The sequence below is a fragment of the Nicotiana tabacum genome, chromosome 9 (assembly GCF_000715075.1).
Source record: "Nicotiana tabacum cultivar K326 chromosome 9, ASM71507v2, whole genome shotgun sequence".
Taxonomy (NCBI): domain Eukaryota; kingdom Viridiplantae; phylum Streptophyta; class Magnoliopsida; order Solanales; family Solanaceae; genus Nicotiana; species Nicotiana tabacum.
The window spans coordinates 13973044-13979524 of NC_134088.1; the positions used below are offsets into that span (position 1 = coordinate 13973044).

The window sequence follows — 6481 nt, forward strand, 5'->3', positions numbered from 1 at the left end:
GCTAATTCTTTAGCTCGCGACGCCTTTGCCCCTCGAATAGGCCTCCACGCGCGTCGAATCTATCCAAAATAAGAACGAATACGTCACAATATGCTAAGGGAACAAAGCCCAAGCAAAAACAATCGAAAAACATCAAAAATCCCGAAATTAGCAAAACCCGAGCCCCGGGCCCACTTCTCGAAATTTAGAAATTTTTACATCAACGAGTTCCTTATATCCCCGCGAGTTCATACATACTAAAATTTCTCCAATCCGACCCCAAATGGTCCTCCAAATCCCAGTTAGAATCTCAAAATCCCAAGCCCTATTTCTTTCATTTTTAGCAAGAATTCAATGATTTTCTAGGTGGATTTCACAATATAAACGGGGTTTAGGTCCAAAATTCTTACCTCCAAACGTTTCTCCTTGAATCCCTCTTCAATCTCCTTCAAAAAGCTCTCAAAATGATCAACTATGGCTGAAAAATGGACCCTAATCGCGGACAAGAGGACTTAAAAACAATCTGCCTAGGCTTCATCGAGTTGTACGTTGCGTTGTGCAGGTTGTACATCCTCTTACCATTTTCCCTGTTGTACACCTTCTGTTAAAATGCCTATAACTCCTTGTGGAAATATCCAAATGACAAACGGTTTAAATATTTAAAAATAGACTCGATGATATTCTATTTGATAGGTTGTACACCATATAACTCTTTATATATTCCGAGATATGAGCTTCTAAAGTGCATCAAAAAATTCTGTCAAAATTGATCCACCAGCCATATTCGATTTATCATACCTTTCTGATAGGATATCCAAATCCTAAATGGTTTAACTTTCTGGAAACTATAATGCAAGGGCTACAACTTACATGTTTTGCAATTTTTCAGATTCCTTATAAATTTCAATTTATGAGCTTCCAAACTAGACTCCTCGCACCAGAAATTTTCTGGTGCACAGCTGAAGCTCAAAAAAATCTGCAACTTTTCCAAAGATGAAATAGTCCGTTTAACCACCCGAAACTCACCCGAGGCCACTGGGACCTCAACCAAACATGCCAACATATTTCATAACATCATTCAAACTTGTTCCAACCTTCGGAACGCTCAAAACAACATCACAACACCAAATTCGCATCGGATTCAAGCCTAAAAATTTCAAAATCTTCTAAATCACTCTTTTGATAAAAAATCCAGCCAAACCACGTCCGAATGATATGAAATTTTTCACACACATCCCAAATGACACAACGGAACTACTGCAACTCTTGGAATTCCATTCCGACCCCTATATCAAAATCTCATCTATTAACCCGAAAACACCAAAATATCAACTTCGCCAATTCAAGGCTAAATCTACTACGAACCTCCAAAACTCCTTCCAATCACGCTCCTAAGTCATAAATCACCTTACGAAACTATTGGAATCATCAAAATTCCATTCCGGAGTCATTTGCTCAAAAGTCAAATTTCCGGTCAAACTTAAGAAATTTTTAGCCTTAGATATTTAGATTCCGTTAAATGGCGATAATTTGAGCTAGGGACCTCCGAATTCAATTTCGGGCATATGACAAAGTCCCAAATCATGATACGGAACTATTGAAATGGTCAAAACTTGGATCCGGGTTCGTTTGCTCAAAATGTTGATCGAAGTCAACTCAGTTGAGTTTTAAAGCTCTAATTCACAATTTAATCCATTTTTTAAACATAAAAACCTTCCGGAAAATTATATGGACTGCGCACGCAAGTAGAGGAATTATTGATGCCGCTTTTCAAGGTCTTAAAATATCGAGATAATTATTTAATTTAAAGGTGATATTTTGGATCATCACATTCTCCACCTCTAAAACAAACGTTCGTCCTCGAACGTACTAAGAATTATTCTCAGGTTGCCAAATTGACGATTTTTCTTTTACACAAATATTCGCGGTTGATCCCACATTACCGAACCCGGTCGTGATGGCGCCTCTCATGAAGACAAGGCCAACCAGTCTAACCCAAATCATCTTTTAAAGCAGTTAATTAACACAAATATAGTCTAAACATGGTTTAATAATACTAAATAGCGGAAAATATAGAAAAATAATATGCGGAAATCCAGCCCGACACAGCCCTAACAGGGGTGTCACAAGTCATGAGCATCTATGAGTCATAATACAAGTCTGCTAATCCAGTAACTAGTACCATGACCGTAAGGAATATAAAAGACGAGATAATAGAGACACGGGGCTGCGGACATCAACAGCTACCACGTAATCCCTGAAAGCCGCCTGAAATTGGAGGAATCAGCACTCTGGAGCGGAACCAGCAACGCCTGAATCTGCACACATGGTGTAGGGAGTAATTTGAGTACTCTCACCCAGTGAGTAATAAAAATAAATAATGACTGAAGATAAGAAATCACGTAAAAACACAAGGCATTCCATACTAAAGCAGAGAAAAGTCAAGTAAAAATTCCTTTTTCCAACAAGTAAAACAAGTAATTTACAAGTGAGTAACAAAATAGAAATTCGCCCCTCGGGCATGGTATCAACAAATCTGCCCATCGGGCAACATCTCAGAACAGTACCAGCCCCTTGGGCTCAATATCAGAACAGTGCCAGCCCCTTAGGCTCAATATCAGAACAGTTACAACCCCTCGGGCTCAATATCAGAACAGTAACAGCCCCTCAGGCTCAACATCAAAATAGTAACAGCCCCTCGGGCTCAATATCAGAACAGTAACAGCCCCTCGGGCTCAACATCAGAACAGTAACAGCCCCTCGGGCTCAATATCAGATCACAATAGGTACCCGCGCTTATTAGGGGTGTACAGACTCCGGGAGGGGCCCCTTACGGTCCAAGCGCAATATCAATCCATCTCGTGGCATCAAATCTAGGCCCTCGGCCTCATATCAATCAAGCCACCGAGTGGTGTATATAAATATCTCAGGCCCTCGGCCTTATATCAGTACTAGTGTATCCTCAAAACAAGGGCCTCAGCCTTTAATCAGTCCAAAATCATCACAAGCCCCTGGGGCAATAGTAAAACAATATTTCTCAGCCCAAAACATCATTTAGAATATCATTTAAATCTAAAAACTGAGTAAAATGGCTGAGTAGTAAAACAGTGGAAAAATAACAGGACTGAGTTCAAGTAATAAGTCAAAACAGTGAGGAAATGGTAGTAAAAATCCCCGAAGGATTCAAATAGTTGGCACGAAGACCAAATATGGGAATTAGCCCAAAGCATAATGAAAACAAATAAGTCTCAGTCAAATACGCGGTAAAACCATAAATGCAGGATGGACCAAGTCACAATCCGCAGTAGTATATGACCACACGCTCGTCATCAAATGTGTGTGTCACATCAATATAGCACTACGATATGCAATCCGGGGTTTCAAAACCTCAGAGCCTCATTTACAATCATTACTCACCTCGAACCGGTTAATTCTTTATCTCGCGACGCCTTTGCCCCTCGAATAGGCCTCCACGTGCGTCGAATCTATCCAAAATCAGAACGAATACGTCACAATATGCTAAGGGAACAAAGCCCAAGCAAAAACAATCGAAAAACATCAAAAATCCCGAAATTAGCAAAACCCGAGCCCCGGGCCCACTTCTCGAAATTCAGAAATTTTTACACCAACGGGTTCCTTATCTCCCCACGAGTTCATACATACCAAAAGTTCTCAAATCCGACCCCAAATGGTTCTCCAAATCCCCAGTTAGAATCTCAAAATGTCAAGCCCTATTTCTTCCATTTTTAGCAAGAATTCAATGATTTTCTAGGTGGATTTCACAATATAAACGAGTTTTAGGTCCAAAATTCTTACCTCCTCCTTGAATCCCTCTTCAATCTCCTTCAAAAGCTCTCAAAATGATCAACTATGGCTGAAAAATGGATCCAAATCGCGGACAAGAGGACTTAAAAACAATCTGCCTAGGCTTCATCGAGTTGTACCTTGCGTTGTGCAGGTTGTACGTCCTCTTACCATTTTCCCTGCTGTACACCTTCTGTTAAGATGTCTATAACGCCTTGTGAAAATCTCCAAATGACAAACGGCTTGAATATTTAATAACTAGACTCGATGATATTTCATTTGATAGGTTGTACACCATATAACTCTTTATATATTCCGAGATATGAGCTTCTAAAGTGCATCAAAAAATTCTGTCAAAATTGATCCACCAGCCAAATTCGATTTACCATAACTTTCTGATAGAATATCCAAATCCTGAATGATTTAACTTTATGGAAACTAGAATACAACGGATACAACTTATATGTTTTGCAATTTTTTTGATTCCTTATAGATTTCAATTTATGAGCTTCCAAACTAGACTCCTCGCACCGGAAATTTTCTGGTGCACAGCTGAAGCTCAAAAAAATCTGCAACTTTTCCAAAGATGAAATAGTCCGTTTAACCACCCGAAACTCACCCGAGGCCACTGGGACCTCAACCAAACATGCCAACGTATCCCATAACATCATTCAAACTTGTTCCAACCTTCGGAACGCTCAAAACAACATCACAACACCAAATTCGCATTGGTTCAAGCCTAAGAATTTCAAAATCTTCTAAATCACTCTTTTGATCAAAAACCCAACCAAACACGTCCGAATGACATGAAATTTTGCACACACATCCCAAATGACACAACGGAACTACTACAACTCTTGGAATTCTATTCCGACCCCTATATCAAAATCTCACATATCAACCGAAAAACACCAAAATATCAACTTCGTCAATTCAAGCCTAAATCTACTACGAACCTCCAAAACTCCTTCCAATCATGATCCTAAGTCATAAGTCACCTTAAGAAACTACTGGAATCATCAAAATTCCATTCTGGGGTCATTTGCTCAAAAGTGAAATCTCCGGTCAAACTTAAAAAAATATTTAGCCTTAGATTTCTAGATTCCGTTAAATGACGATAATTTGAGCTAGGGACCTCCGAATTCAATTTCGGGCATATGACCAAGTCCCAAATCACTACGGAACTACTGGAATGGTCAAAACTTGGATCCGGGTTCGTTTGATCAAATGTTGATCGAAGTCAACTCAGTTGAGTTTTAAAGCTCTAATTCACAATTTAATCCATTTTTAACATAAAAACCTTGCAAAATATTATATGGACTGCGCATGCAAGTCGAGAAATTATTGATACCTCTTTTCAAGGTCTTAAAATACTGAGATAGTTATTTAATTTAAAAGTGACATTTTGGGTCAATCACATGAACACACAAAATCAGATAGAGATTCAACAAGTAATTTAGGCCTTCATTCATACATAGTTGAGAATTACAGAGGAAATAATTGACATACCTAACAGCTAGAGTAAAAGGCAGCAGAATAAGACCAAATAAAGGCCAGACAAAAGGATGAGAAATGTTCAGCTATGCAGGCAGCAGCGAAGCACAATCCTTTACCAAATACGCCACAGCTCCGATCCAATGTAATCAACGAAGAACTAGTGCAAACAGATAGAGGCAAATTATAAGTGAGATCTTAATCAAATTAACACAATACAACGTCTTGTGCACGTTTATTTTTTTTATCTTGGGACAAATGGAATCCATCGAAACATGGTCCACAAAAGATATAAAGTTTCAGCTTCTTCAAATTGCTGCCAAAGAAAAGGAACTCTCAATTGAATTCCATTGTGCACCGTTTTTTATTTCTTGTGAAGAAGGGAAGGGATCTCAAGTGTATAAAAAAATCTGATGCCCTTAGGTATAGGTCTTGCCTTTTATAAAAAAAGAGTTTGGGTCAAGAGGGTATTGGATATGGTATTGGGCTTGGCTTGTGGGAATTGGGTCAATTTGAATTCTAGCCCAATTTTAAAAGAAACAAGACCAAAAATATGTTATTCCTATTTTCCTTTTCTTTGTTTTTTTCCTTTTTTTTTTAAAAAAAATCAGTTAAAATCCTAAATCAATCTATTAAAATTTTTTATTTATTTTTAACATTAAAACAACTAATTAACTTAAAACTAAGAAAAATGCTAATTGTAAAGGCTAAAATTTAAATATGTAAATATAACCATTTTTTGTGATTTTTGCTTAATAAAATTAATTCTTACATGCAAATTGAGCCTAAGATGACATGAAATGTGATGAATTTTTATGATTTTTCTATGATTTGTAAACAACTACATTACTAATTAATTCAAAAATGCAAAATTAGATCCTAAATGCAAATGCAATGTATTTTGCGTTTTTTCATGAATTAAAAAAATAAACGTGCACAGACAAATGCAAACAATTGAGAAAAAATGCGACAAAACCTATGAAATTGCGAACAATGGAAATAATTATTTTGTTTTGAATTTGTGGGAGTAAGTCATATATAGGGCAAAATACGTGCTCACAGGTGTCGTAATGGAACCTAATCTCAGGGACTAGGTAAGCCTAACATTAACTGAAATAACAACAATATTTAACTATCATTTGACAATTTCAAAATAGAAATCTCTTTACAAATTTACAATCTTAAAACTGATAGTACAAGTCAT

General features: G+C 37.4%; 1 long non-coding RNA gene across 1 annotated transcript; it reads right to left on the reverse strand.

Moving 5' to 3' along the window:
• Positions 1-1968: 1968 nt before the first annotated feature.
• LOC142164182 (uncharacterized) lies at positions 1969-5673 on the reverse strand. The gene is made up of 2 exons (XR_012694749.1): positions 5293-5673; positions 1969-2297 (listed from the first exon to the last, which is right to left on the reverse strand). It is a non-coding gene; the product is annotated as an uncharacterized LOC142164182 (long non-coding RNA).
• Between the last annotated feature and the right edge of the window lie 808 nt (positions 5674-6481).